The sequence below is a fragment of the Bemisia tabaci genome, chromosome 8, assembly GCF_918797505.1.
Source record: "Bemisia tabaci chromosome 8, PGI_BMITA_v3".
In the NCBI taxonomy this organism is placed as follows: domain Eukaryota; kingdom Metazoa; phylum Arthropoda; class Insecta; order Hemiptera; family Aleyrodidae; genus Bemisia; species Bemisia tabaci.
In genome coordinates this window covers 28,295,807-28,308,681 of record NC_092800.1, presented here as the reverse complement: position 1 = coordinate 28,308,681, position 12,875 = coordinate 28,295,807, and the positions used below count along the sequence as shown (strand labels likewise).

The 12,875-nt window shown below is 39.3% G+C and overlaps 1 protein-coding gene across 1 annotated transcript in view; it reads left to right on the top strand.

The window, feature by feature from the left end:
• The first annotated feature begins 3,912 nt into the window (after window positions 1-3,912).
• LOC109033971 (uncharacterized) overlaps window positions 3,913-12,875 on the top strand; it is a 102,058-nt gene continuing 93,095 nt past the window's right edge. The window contains exon 1 of the mRNA XM_019046859.2: window positions 3,913-4,357. The gene's annotated coding sequence lies outside the window, so the exon portion shown is untranslated. The remainder of the gene's footprint in view (window positions 4,358-12,875) is intronic.

Genomic DNA, 12,875 nt, shown 5'->3' with positions numbered 1-12,875 from the left:
GGAATTCTGATCTATAAAGGTTGATTATGGGCGATCCGTGCTAATCTTACGTACTTCATAAAAAGGACGTGACACACTCGAAAAAATACAATCATATTTTTGCAACAATAAAGATTGTAACAATCTTTTGTTTTATTTCCTCGCACAGCTCACTGGAAAAAAACACATTGGATCTAGAATCCAGACTCTTAAAAACATCGACAAGAAAAAGTACTCTTGATTTAATCAGAATTTAGCTTAAATCAAGATCCGAGCCTCTTCATTTAAGCGGATTTCGTTTTGATTCAAGCAAAAATCTGATTGAATCAAGCGTACTTTTTCTTGTCAATGTTTTCAAAAGTCTGGACTCTAGATCCAATGTGTTTGTTTTTTCCAGTGCTGATAAAAGGCTTCTTTCCAGCACAGCAAGCACTAGCTGCAACCACCTGGCATCGCGGATTGCGTTCAAGAGCCCGAAGGCGTCATTATACCCCTTCTCCTCATATTTCACCGGCGGAGGAACCTGACGCGGACTGATGTCCGTGAGGAAGCCATGATTACGCTTCATCAAAATCAGATGCTCCTTGCAGATACTTTATTTGCAGAGGCCACGTGTGAAAAATTGCGGAACGGTTAAGGTATGGATTAATGAGCGAAAACTGCAAATTGGACGTTCAGGACGAATATGAGCAAGAGTAATGGGCACCGGGTTTGATTACAAAATAGGTCATGCAGAGGTTTGCGGCTAGTCCGTACGGTAGGTCGTCTACCGCTTGACCAACACCGATGGACAGGTTGTTCTGCGGACGCCGGAGAATCCCAACAATTTAAATTAATCTAAATAAAATATCAGTCAGTGCATCAGTCACACCCAGAAAAGAAATTGGTAAGGAAATCATGAATCGACTTGATTTTGAGTCCAGGTAAAATCTCTGCGGGAAGGAATAAAATTCCGGTAGTATTTACTATACGTCGCGTCGTGGGTATTTTGTAAGATTATGGTAGACACTACCAAGATTTTGATTGCCTTCACCAAAAATCAGTTCATTTACAAACTTCTTTCGTTTTACTAAATGCACATGTCACAGAACAGTTTTTTATAGATTCATTCTTACTCATATTGACTTATTTCTAAAACTCACATAATAAATAATTTGATAATTTTTTATTAGATATATACCTGCTCTTCCCAACTGAGAGATCGTGGGAACGTGAATGCTCGATTATCGATATTTCTCTATTTGCAGGTATGGTAAAGAATCGGGTGTACGTTGTGAACACCCTGATTATCGATCCTTTTCCATAGGCTTAAATGGCAGAGTAATCGATTTATCGCAAAGCATGCCACGCCACTGGTAGATCGAGCATGTGTTGCACAGCACAGGAATCGCGGAGTGATGTGCAAATTCTACATTTTTAATCTCGTGGGAGGAGGTAATGACTTACTAGAAGCATGGATGAATGTTGTGTTAAGTGCTGAGCGTTGAGGGTAGGGCCCGGATTAGCTCAACACCAATGATCGGTGACCTATAATCGGTGCGGTCAGTTGAACTTAATGCAGTTTGCACCGTGAATGTGTTGGACCTTCGACTGATGGATCTCTTACGAACCCTATTTTCTCGCAGAAACTACAGCAGCGCTAAACAAAAGCTAACCTTACACTTTACAATTTTTACATTGTGTTTGGCTGTCCGACAGGAAAAATCAGGAGAGTTTTCAAGAACTTACGATTAATGGTTTTCCGAAGAAAAAAAAATTTACAAGGAGTCTGCAACGTTGCATATATACAGAGATACGTGGTTTCGCACTTTGGCCATCGATAGAGTGGTACTTAATTTTGATACCGATATCGAAACTGCCCTTTAATGCGATATTTTTTCCCCCAAAAAATCACGCCTTCATTACGTTGAATTTTTTTGTCGAATTTGGTTCATGAATTCTTTAATCTCATGACAAGAGAAGCGCAATCTCAAAATTCGAAAACAAAATGACAAGTAGCTGAAAAAATGGAACCAATCTATGCGATATATCGCATGTCGTTTTGACACAAAATGAATTGAGATCGAAAACACACCAACTCGATAACTCAAAAATGCGCAACTTTCATTAAAGACGGTCAATTTTTATGAAGGTCATTGAAGTTATCACGTCTGTTCCAACTTTGACCTTGGTATCGAAAACACACCAACTCGATAACTCGAACATGCGCAACTTTCATTAAAGACGGTCAACTGTTATGAAAGTCATTGAAGTTAGTGGATTTGTTCCAACTTTGGCCTTTAAAAAGTCCGTAAGTGTCTATCTTTCGGCACCAAACATCTTTTCCGTAGACTAATTTCTTTATCTACTATGCAGTTTTATGTGTGTCTTGATTACTTTCATTTTTCCGAGTTGATGTGTTTCCGACCTCTTTGATTCATATATGGAGTCCATCGAATCACCTCAAGACAAATAACTGCAAACTGGCAACAGTGCCCTATTTTCACCCTTTCCGGCGTTTGTATTTATGTTGCCCCTCGCTCATAACAGAGAATTAAGCCGTCATGGCGGTAAGGTGTAATCTGGAGCCGGCTCCCCGTCCAGCGTTCACACCTACGTTCTCATAGATCCCAGGTTCATGACACTCTAAACGCTCGACGAGCGGGCTGTTATTAGTCCTCACCGTGGACAGAGACACTTTAATTTAATGTTTGTCCGCAACCATTTTGAATCGAGCCGTGATAGACGTTAATGAACGAGGCGCCCGATGGAATTCTACGTGAAGAGTAGAACAAGACTGCCAGAACTTTCAGTGGTTATCATGCAGGAGGTGTCCGGTTGTTACACCTCATGAAGGTATTGCCTGCTTTCTTGGCACGCTGACAGCAGCTCGCCACTTGGTAGCAGACTCGACTGCAGTTGAATTTTGCAACAAGAGGCGTGCGCGGAGATGGCGTGTGGCATCAGCGGGTTGATTATTGAAATTGATAGGCAAAGCTATAGACATAGAAGACAAAAAGACTATTGAGAGACCTATCACTGGAAAAAAAGTAGCTTGGACCTAGAGTCCAGACTCTTGAAAACAACGACAAGAAAAAATACTCTTGATTCAATCGGATTTTTGCTCGGATCAAGAGGAAATCCGCTTGAATTAAGAGGATTGGTTCTCGATTTAAGCAAAAATTCGATTGAATCAAGAGTATTTTTCTTGCCATTGTTTTCAAGAGTCTGGACACAATTTTTACATATTGCGAAACGTGAAAAGGAAGCAGTATTTTTAAATATCTTTCATAAATTTCTGAAATTTCATGAAATATTTCACGAGAAATTTCAACATTCTTTTTCCATAAAATTTTGACACCCTGATCCTAATTAACTACCTAACTAACTAACTAACGAACTAACTAACGGACTAACTAATTAACTAACTAGCTGACTAACTAACTAACTAACTAACTAGCTAACTAACTAACTAACTAACTACTAACTAACTAACTAACTAACTAACTAACTAACCAACCAACTAACTAACTAACTAACTAACCAACCAACCAACCAACTAACTAACTAACTAACTAACTAACTAACTTACTAACTAACCAACTAACTAACCAACTAACTATCTAACTAACTAACTAACTAACTAACTATTTTAATATATGTTAAACGTTACCGTCTTATAACCCAAACCATGTTCCGAGAATGTACGTATACATTCCAACTTGCGTCAAGAAAACCACCTGCACGAAAGCCCCGCGAAAGCTCAAGCTCACGTCCGCAGAAATCCTGAAAGCTCCGCGCTCCAAGTCGGAGTACGCGGGGCAAGTGCCGGGTCCTAACCACTAAACGGTGCCCCCGCCCTCCCTCGGCGCGGTCCCCCCAGCCCCCCGACCCCCCGGCCCGTGCCCCCTGCCGGCTGCTTTTCCAGTGCACTACCGATGAGTCGGCTACCAGAAGAGTCTCCGGCTCATCACTCCTGCATCACTCGCCACGACCTGTCTTCGCGTGAGCACCTCGTCCGCTCCGACGCTCGAATCGGATCTCCTCTCGCATCGCGAATCTCTTCCGACTTCCGAACGCTCCCAGAACCGCCTCCCAACGCCCGGGATCCTTTATCCTCTCGAGAGTCGTTCCTTTGAATATTTGATTTTTACAACAAACACACCTTTTTTTTTCACTCGTAGTTTTTTTTTATATCCGTTATTTTGGGAGGACTGGTTGCTTGTAGCTCTTGTAGATTTGTGTTTTGAAGTGCGCGTTCAGTGCGCGATATTTGAACTGCGACTTCGGGAAACTTTTCGAAGGTTTCCGAAAACCGCCGGGAAATCTCGACTCGGGAAGGGTTGCGGATTTCTTCTTGAATTTGGAACTCAAAATCTCCGTAAATCTATCGCACAAGGTAGGTGAAGTTTTTCATGCTCGCGCCGCAAAATTGAGGCGCTTGGTGCAGAAAGGGTATCGCTTGGTTGCGGTGTCTCAAGATCTCCGTTGGCGTTGCATTCGCTATAATTGAAGGAAATGAATCAAACTTGTTAAAATGTTTTCTGAATTTACTTTATGATTTTAAAAAAGCTGAAAACTAAAAATTTTCAGAAAATTCACCCAATAGTTTCCTCTCTGAAATATAAATCAGCAGTGGATATTCTAAAACGACGCAATCAAGAAATTCCTTTCTGCACTCAACCCCTCAATTTACCGATTATTTTCCAAATCACGTGAGCGTCAATCTCTATTTCGGTGGTAGAGGGGTTGTTTGTTCTTTGTTTTCTCTGGTATGATCAATCATGTCTGATTTCAAAATAGCCTTCTAAAAGAACACACACTTTTTGGAATTCAAAAGTTATGTCCATAACGAGAATAAAACGTCTTGCTTTTCTCGCATTTGCATTTTTGCCGCTTATGTGATTTGGAAAATAATTGGTTCAACTATGGTCCCATTTAAAATGGTGGTGGTATTAAATGTCACGATAAAATCAAGGGTGTTTTAAGATGAACTTCACTGATGTGTGTATGCAAACTCCGAAGATGTTTGCAAACTTGTTATTTGGCTGTAGTAAGGATTATCATGATGAAAGTTGAATTTTTTGAGATATGGATGAAATATTGTTTATTTGCTTAGTGTTGTTCTGAATGAATAGGAAGTATGGCTACACTTTCTTTCATCCTCTGCACCTTAGAATGGATGAATCTATAAAGCTTGAAAAATGAATCAAATAACCTCATGAGTCTTCTACTCTCCAAAAGTATAATTCGACGGTGCAAGTCGGCAATCACATAACTCGGTTTGCGACGTCGCAGACTTCCTGTCATACTTTATTTTTTAAATGGAAAACTACTCAACGGCAATTCTTTAAAACTGTCATGATTTTTTTTCTCAATGCGAGGAAAATTCTGCAAAAACTTCAAGAAATAATGTCAATTTGCTTTCCTTTAAAAAAATGACGTAGAAGCGGAGATTTTCAGACACCGCAAACGAGTTATATGATTGCCGACTTTCACCGTCGAATTGCTCTGTTACTTTAAAATAGTTCAAAAAAGACCGCGGAAGAGCTGTTAAAGTGAAGAAAACTGTAATCCAAAGTCTTATTTTTCAATTTTTCAACTTTTCGGCGCCAAATTCTAGTATAATCTCTCGAAGATATCTTAATAAACGTGAATATGAGGTGCCCATTCTCTAAAACATCAGCTTCAACTAATGGCAGTTACAACGAAATATCGGTTTTAATTCGAGTCGCGGAGACCTTAGGCATGACAGCGCATTTGCAACGCGGCAGCTACTGGTCCTGGAATCCAGCATTTTTTGCAATTTCACTATCACAATCTTTATCGCTGATATCATGGTATGATTTTATCACATAAAACCATCGTGCACTCGTGCTTTTTCAAGGGTCTTTGTCAACTTTATTCTTGCCTCCGGCTGCCACTACAATTGGATTACATTTTGCAATAAGGAACCATTATCTCTGGCTCTCCCATAAAAGCACATATCTGCATAGGAAAACCAATGGTATGTGTGTTGTTTAAAAAAATGGGCCAGAAATAGTGGTTCCTTATTGCAAAATGTAATCCATTTAAGCAGTTTGCACTCCTTGCAAACAGGGTATAGGATTATCTAAAGTTTATTTACTGTACAGGGACTGGGCATTTTGACGATAAAAATTAGTTTTTATTAGAGCCGTAGCGATACGTACTGAATAAATCGAACACTCTGCAGTCTCTTATGTTCAGTCAGGAATTCGTGCATGCATAGATTATCCATTTAGACGACTAATCCTATACTGGCGTAGAAAGGAAGTAAAGTGTGGAAAATCTTTTAATAATGTATTTCTCCAAGACACCTTCAGGGAGGTAACTTGATCATTGAATATTATCGCATTCTTAATTTCTTCGTAAAGGTGATTAGAACTATATTTTATGCGCTAGATTGTTCGTGCTGGATAATAAAGCTCAAACCGTAAGTAGAACAGAGAATTACTGAATGAACTTTCAAATGGAGGCATAGATAAGCGAGATGAAGTGAAGGGTTAGTTTGTATCTGTGAATTCGGAGACAAATGAGAACGCAGGATTCTCCCAATTTTTCCTCTGTTTCCAAAAATGTAATTATGATAAAGTAATTGGAGGGGCGTTAAAATTATGACCGATACTTTTTTGCTGAATAGAAGAAATTAGGTGAAAAAATTGGGCTGAAGCCAAACTTCGACTGCTCTGAGTTCAGTGACCGGAGTAACGGCTGTTACATCCGGAACTTTCGGCTTCTGAACCCGGAACGGACGGTATGTTTACATGGTCCATAATTAAGGCTTTCACAGCTGGAAATTTTTTCCAGTGTACTAATATAAGATCAAAGCGTCTTACAAATTACCGATATCTCGAGATTCAGCTTTCAACGAACGAGTATATTAATTGTCGAAGCCCAGACGCCGGAGCAACTATAATGGATCGCACGATTCAACTGGGTTAAAACTAACGCGGAAAGATCGACTATTGAAATACTTCTGATTTCGCAGAACAGTCATCAAACCGCATCAAGTGGTACCGTGAGATGCGTTGCTCCCAAAACTGGATTGATAGGTAGTTACCTCAGTGGAAGAGGTTGCTAACTGGCAAGGAGACAAAGATGTTTCGGGGAATGTTTGAGCGAGATAAAAACCGTATCCAATGATGTCAACCCGAATCGCGTAACGTCAGCGCTCGTCGAAAATTGGACATGGCGCGAGGAGCGCTTCTATCGCTTGTCTCAAGTCTGGCTTCCTCCGGATGAATGTCGGGTACTTTGTGCTTTCAAAAACTATTTTGTTAGACTTCCTCACATTAGGTCTGTTATGCACAGAGATACATTCATGTGAGTAACATAAGATTTTTGGTTCTCTGCTATTCATAATGGGAAAACAAAAATTGAGCTACTAGCCGACTTAACTAATACGAGGGGCGTTCAATAAGTAAGTATCCCCCCTCTCTAAAATCCATAAGAATGGACCAATTTTAAAAAACTTGGACTCAAAATCTCCTTAGGATATTTTGAGTTCAACAAAACAAACCGCAACAAAATCGGACGATGTGCGGCCGAACGCGAGCCGTTTGAACGCGCCGAGGTGCTGGACGCTCCCGCCGAATCTGCGAGGATTTGAAGTCCGCTACAGGAGAAGAGCTTCTCTGCCAAAGCCTCAGTCGTTCATCACTGACGAAAAATCAAAGAAATTTTTGTAGAATAAGGGGCTTACCTCACTTCTCCGCATAACCAGCTCGATCCAAGCAAGTCTGATACTGAGACTAAGACTAAGAGAACAGCTTTTGGATGCCTCGTGCGTGGAAGTCTTTCAGCTGACCGCGGATGGAAGAGTGGACGGCTTGTTTGACCTCTTCCACTGATTCAAAATTAACTCCTCCAAGTTCAGATTTCAGGAACGGGAATAAATGGTGGTCTGGTTTGCCATTTATTATCGTATCTGAAATCTGAACTCGGAGGAGTTAATTTTGAATCAGTGGAAGAGGTCAAACAAGCCGTCCACTCTTTCATCCGCGGTCAGCTGAAAGACTTCCACGCACGAGGCATCCAAAAGCTGTTCTCTTAGTCTTAGTCTCAGTATCAGACTTGCTTGGATCGAGCTGGTTATGCGGAGAAGTGAGGTAAGCCCCTTATTCTACAAAAATTTCTTTGATTTTTCGTCAGTGATGAACGACTGAGGCTTTGGCAGAGAAGCTCTTCTCCTGTAGCGGACTTCAAATCCTCGCAGATTCGGCGGGAGCGTCGAGCACCTCGGCGCGTTCAAACGGCTCGCGTTCGGCCGCACATCGTTCGATTTTGTTGCGGTTTGTTTTGTTGAACTCAAAATATCCTAAGGAGAATTTTGAGTCCAAGTTTTTTAAAATTGGTCCACTCTAATGGATTTTAGAGAGGGAGGATACTTACTTATTGAACGCCCCTCGTATAATATGCAATAATTGCGACTCAGGTCAAGAGGATGTTATTATCTTTAAAATTTGATAAGGTAAAATCGTAAATATATTAACATCCTCTTGCACATTGGTCTTTTTTTTTTTTTATTAAAGCAAGGCCTGAGTAGCAATTATTGCATATTATATTTGTTAAGTCGGCTGATAGCTCAACTTCTGTTTTCATTTCATGTGAGTATATCTTATTACGGTATAATCGCACGAAAACCAATCTGAGCACACTTTGGAGCCAATTTGAAACCTGCGATTTGTCGCATGTCACAAAAAATGAAGGTAATTTAACATTCTGGATGTACAAAAAAAGGTATGCGAGAACTTGTAAAATGCTAAATTACCCACCACAGCAGTTAGTTTTACATCTTAGCATTGCTGAAGAATCTGCTGTATAGAGGGTAGTCTAGCATTATATAAGTTCTCGCATACTTTTTTCGCTTCCGGAATGTTAAAACGACTTCACTTTTTTTTAATTGCGGTGTTAAAAAAACCACAGAACTTTATTTCAAGGTTGTTAAATTCCCCCTCCCAAATTGCATTTTTACCTGGAGAATCTTAGGTAGTAGTACTTCCAACTAAAAATTTCATAAGTTTTTCTTCTGATCTCATGCAAATATTAGAAATAATGAGACAAAATGGTATGAGTACATTTTTGTACTGCCGTGTCAAAAAAGAAAGCCGTATGAACATCTGAGAGTTGCCATATTTCCTTGAATAACATTCTTATTTTTGAGGAAGATTATGCATATTTTTCCTTGAAATTTTCACGAATTTTAGGTGAAATGGCAAACACTATTATCTGAAAAATTGGAAGAAAAATATTTATAAGTTTACCAGCAAATTCGTGTCTTATAAATGGAAACTTGGCAACGCCTGAAGGTTCATACGGCGTTCTTCCTTAGCACGGCAGTATAGAAAATTTAATTTATTGACCAATGTTGCGCAACCTTGGAATGGAGTTATTTACATTTTTTTCGTCCGGGAGACGACGAATTCTTTTCACTAAATTTAACACGTTTACAAGTGACTTTTGAGGCGCATTTTTTTAAAGAGATTAATCGAATATTAAAACGTTACAACGGAGATAAGATTATTTCGATGTCAATCATAAGAGCTTTCATCGCTGCAATTCTCACCCTGTCCGTTGGTCCATTCAACGCTGTTGAAAATCGAGCAATGCGGGTCGTGTGACCACGGCTGGAATTTAATTACACTGCGTTTTGCGTCGATATAATGGGTAATCTGCATGAAATTACACGATGCACTAATATAATTGCCACGTCCGAGTGCAGGTTGACTCCCGGCTCCCGCGCGAGAGAGATGTATCGATTGCGTGATTCGGGATAAGTGGTATCCTCAAAATGATTTATATCGAATTTCGATCCATCGATGGACCATATATATCATCTCGATGCAAATGCACCCTTACTCATACTCGTTGCCAAGTTCACTGAAAAAAAATTCTCGGCGTTTTTACCACGGTCCGTTGGTACCTTTACCATCTCACTTTTTTTTACCAATCATTGGTAATTTTACCAAGACAGACTGGTAAGCTTACCTAAAAACCGGTATTTTTACTGTTTTTTTTCAGGTACGAATACCACTTTTATTGGTAATCAATTCCCGGTAACTTTGCCATTTTATCTCGGTAACCCTACCACAGTCGATAAAAAATATTGGCGTTTTTACCAAGGTCCAGTAAAATTATCGAGAAAGTTCAATAATTTTACCGAGATTTCTCGGTAAAATTACCAATTCCATAAACGGTAATTTTACCAAGAAAAAACTGGGATCAAATAGATCCCTGAATTCTTGGTAATTGTACCCTTTTTTTAGTAAATACACCGAGATTTTTTTTTCAGTGTTCTTGCCTAAAATCTGCGTTGAAAGGATTCTATTGAGATGAAAGCTGCATTGAAGAATTCGATGGGCCTTTATACTGCCGTGCTAAGGAAAAACGCCGTATGAATATTCGAGAGTTGCCAAGTTTCCTTTGATTCAATGTTTATTTTTGAGAGAAGCTATCAATCTTTTTCCGATAATTTTTTCAAGAATTTTAGGTAAAATTGCGGACGAAATTATCTAAAAAATTGGAAGAAAATGTTTTACAAATTTTCCCGAAAATTCTTAATTTACTCAAGGAAATTTTGCAACAAATTCAGGTTCAAACTGTGTTCTTCCTCAGCACGGCAGTATACAAGGTGCATGTATTTAAAAAACTACGTGTAACATATTTTTTCTTCAGAATTGCACGTGGAAAACGACTCATACAGAGAGGATCTGGACATCAACAGAAATGACGTGATTTTTATAATCTAACTTCCGTTTTATCGGAGTTGAAAATATTTGCTATCGTCTCGTCCAGGAGTTGATTCCCGAACTTTCTTTTTTGTGATAATTTTCCCAAATCACAGTCACACGAACCGAATAGCGCGGCGGGTACCTTGAAAGTGGAACTATTTAACATACCGATTAGGTATCCGACAACACTGGGCAAACATCATGTTGCCAAGGTAAAGCGTTTCATGAATATAAATTCGATCGAAATCATGAAAATTTAATCGAATTTTTGTTGAATTTAGCAACACCGCGAGGCGGAGAGCTTTGAACATTTTTATTTCACTGATTCGCCTGGTCGGCGATGACGTGAGAAGCTTGGCGATTACGCGCGTCCGGCCAGGCATTCCGCTGAAATCAGGGAAAAAGAAATTCCTCAAAATTACGTGCTTCACCTAGCAAGTGGATTCTGGGCTCGGATATTCACCTATTTTGCCCCGTTTCCTCGACCTTGGTTCGTTGCTTCAACCCCGGGCAGAGATGTCTCTATTTTTCAATTTTTACCGCAAAAATGAAGACAATCACAAATGGATTGTTTTCGACACATCGAACAGGTGTGATTGTATCGATGTAGATTGGTTAAACATGTAAACATAGCCTCAAAAGTCAATTGAGTAATCTGAGGGAACGGGTTTCTTGTGAGTATAAAATGGCAATGAAAAGTGAAATTGTTACGAATTTTTCTCATTGCTTCCAGGACTTTATGTTCACCTACCTTTCGTCCATTAAATAAATGTCCACCGCTAATTATGTCCACTAAACGTTAAGTCCAGTCTTTATTAAGTCCACATGATTTAATGTCCAATCATGAATATGTCCAAAATTGTCCAAATTGTGGACATGTTACGTCTACATTTTTTTCTTCTCATTTAAATGACAGGAACCACCTCAAAAATAAATGCATACTACTACTAGTTAGTTAGTTAGTATATTTTAAGACGTTTAACGTCACAGGCTATTAACGTCTTTACAGAGAATTTTGAAAATGGGAGTATATTCGAAAAATTAGATTTTTAAATTAAGAGAGGTGAAGAGTTCCTTCATTCTTAAAAACATTTCATTCATGAATCAAGTCATGAAAGAGAACAGACTCTAAGAGCAGATAAAAACATATGTTCATGTGTACACTGTACGGATATGATAAGATGAAAACCAAAGTGGGAGCCTAGGAAACGCTCCAATGCCAAATTAAACATTTCCAGTAACAGATGCAGTCAAAATTGAAAGTACTCTTTAACTATAGTTATTTCGTGCGCCTTCAATCTTGTAGGATACTGTGCAACGCCTCTGACGCGAAATGGTTGCTTAAAGCGTTGCGACGCGGCAGGCAACCAGCGTGACACGCGCATAGGCGCCTACAAACCTAACGGGATACTTCACGCTTTGCGCAATGCGTGAAGTATCCCGTTAGGTTTGTAGGCGCCAGTGCGCGTTCTGCGCTGCTAACGCTCCGCTCCGCTCTGTGTTAGGCTCTAACATTTAAACTCGCGAAGTCAGCGTTTTTCAACTCATGATTTTGAAATGTTTGCACTCTCTGCATTCATTATTCCCTTTTGAACTGATGAAAAATAAATATGCACTACTGGAAAGTAAATGTGTTTTTTGTAAATATAATAGTCGTTCCGTGTCAAATTTAATGATTTCCAAAGCATTCAAATTTATTCTTTTAGTGCTTTAGAACTGTGGACATAAAAATTGTGGACGAAAAGTCTGTGGACGTAAAAAAAGTGGACATAGAGTCGGTGTACTTTCTCATTTTCAGCCTTTTCCGTCAAAATCCTAAATTTTTGTTTGAAGTTATGTTCTGTTTTTTTTTTAACCAAAAAATACATCGAACCACTATCGAATACAATCTATTGATCGAGCTCAGTCGAAAAAAAAACCGAGTTTTTTTGAAGTTTGAATTGACCGAGAATTTGGCAGATGAGGGGCGAGGGAAGTGCTCAGTCTTTGCTTGCAAAAACTCTATAGGCGTTACGACGTAGTTGGCTCCTTTTTCTGAATTTCTTTTTCACCAGTAGATCTGAGATGGAACCAAATGTGCTTACTCTTATATCTTAATTGAATGTGTTTTTTTAAATTTAATAGAACGGAACCAAGTTAAAGAAAATTGAATGAGAAAGTGATGCT